Source organism: Octopus bimaculoides, chromosome 24 (assembly GCF_001194135.2).
Source record: "Octopus bimaculoides isolate UCB-OBI-ISO-001 chromosome 24, ASM119413v2, whole genome shotgun sequence".
NCBI classification, from domain to species: Eukaryota; Metazoa; Mollusca; class Cephalopoda; order Octopoda; family Octopodidae; genus Octopus; species Octopus bimaculoides.
Window position 1 is genome coordinate 9,455,109 of NC_069004.1, and position 1,905 is coordinate 9,457,013.

At 40.9% G+C, this 1,905-nt stretch overlaps 1 protein-coding gene across 1 annotated transcript in view; it reads left to right on the forward strand.

Annotated features, from left to right (window-relative positions):
- Positions 1 to 1,905, forward strand: part of LOC106883160 (lipoyltransferase 1, mitochondrial) — a 55,949-nt gene that overhangs the window by 53,297 nt on the left and 747 nt on the right. The gene's annotated exons all lie outside the window — the stretch shown is intronic.

A 1,905-nucleotide genomic window follows, 5' to 3' on the forward strand; every position in this document is an offset into this window, starting at 1 on the left:
ATCATCATCGTCATCATCATCATCATCATCATCATTGTCATCACCTTCTTCTTCTTCTTCTTCTTCTTCTTCTTCTTCTTCTTCCCCCACCCCTCCGCCTCCATATCATCATCGCTATCATCATTATCACCGTTAGTCATCATCGTCTTCGTCGGTGACGGCGACAACATCGTTACATCATCATCATCATCATCATCATCATCATCATCATCATCATCATCATCATCATCCAGGTAGCTAGACCGATACCTGTAATTCAAAAGGGTTAATTCTGTGCTACACACTGTATCACGCTATTTCTACACAAAAGTTTCCATTTGGCTACAAGGGTCTGCGGAATATTCAACTACCTGCGGCCCTAACATAACGAGCAGAGACGTCATTTGATGGAAGGAAAACTCGACTTAGAGCCATCCACTTTACACGTTTTATGGCTTAACTCTTTGGTGCCCAAACTACTCTGTCAAATGTAATGCTCATTTAGTCACGTTGTTTTGAATTCAGTAGGGGTTATCTCGTAGCTTCGAGACTTTAACGATGTGACTGCTTATTTTTAGAATGATGTTATAGAGTAGGTGTGAGAGACCGGATCTAGCTAGTTTGGACATAAAACAAGTAGGACACTTGGGCCAGATATGGTCACTTTAAATGTTAAAGCGTTAGAGTAGTTATGTAAGTGAGACTTTGTATATAATTCACGCAATTAGTTGCGTCATTCCATTCATTGCAGAACAAATATTACAATGGTTTCTGTCTATAAAATGTGTCTTTACTCGTTGGTTGTTTCGCGAATGTGTTGTTACAGCTTTTGTAGTGTTTCTTTGTATATCTGTGGCTATAACTACAGGGTACGATGGACCAATTTTATATTTTTAATTTCGCGAATGTGCATTGTTTGTTTTTTGATTTTGTTGACTACACAGTATAGTAGGGTCAGTTGGGTACCGTCTGTGAGAAAAAAAAGCACCATGACACAATCTACTCTGCCAGAAAGTTGGAAACGACATGCTATACTGCTTGGCATTTGCGCCGGAAGCTCCAATACGAACATTTCAGAGTGTTTGGACGTCAATCTGGGGTCATGCACCGAGGGTGATAAAAATCAAACATCCAGTCAACATCATGGTGTTTGGGGTGATCACTTGTGATGGCAACATGGAGGCCTACATCAAGTGCCTGGAGAAGGTAGTGCTACCCCGGGTTAAGAGGTGGCTGCTGGAAGACCCTATGTCTGGCAACAGGACTCTACACCACGCCACACAAGCAGGAGAACTCAGTCGTGGTTGTCAAGACAATTCCTGCGACCACATCACCCCTAACATCTGGCCACCTTACTTCCCAGATTGCAACCGCCTTGATTATTATGTGTATCTATTTATCCAACTATCTGTCCGTCCGTCCGTCCGTCCGTCCGTCTGTCTGTCTGTCTGTATGTCTGTCTGTCTGTCTATCTATCTATCTATCTATCTATCTATCTATCCAGCTAGCTTTCTAGCCATCTCAGTAAGACGAAAGGACATGGGCGAACAACATTTCCACTAGTTGCCTACTTCCGTTTCTTACGAAGATAGTAATATCACTGTAACAGATATAAGTTTGACAAAAAACCCACTTTGGTAACGGAAGAATGTTGAGATATTATCAACAGAAATTTAGGCTAGAGCTTATTATCAGTTTGTCGAAAAAGCGGATAGATCAAATTAAACAGTTTCTCAGTAACTTTTTTCCTTCTGTTCTACGGACATACGTACTTAGACTTTTGAACGGAGACATTTATTAACATCTATGGACTAAGACACGACTAATATGACCATGACCTGTGATAGGGAACATTTGCATATAGCTGTATCTGCTGTGATATTTGTACAGGACCCCTCACATGTACACACGATATAATATATATAT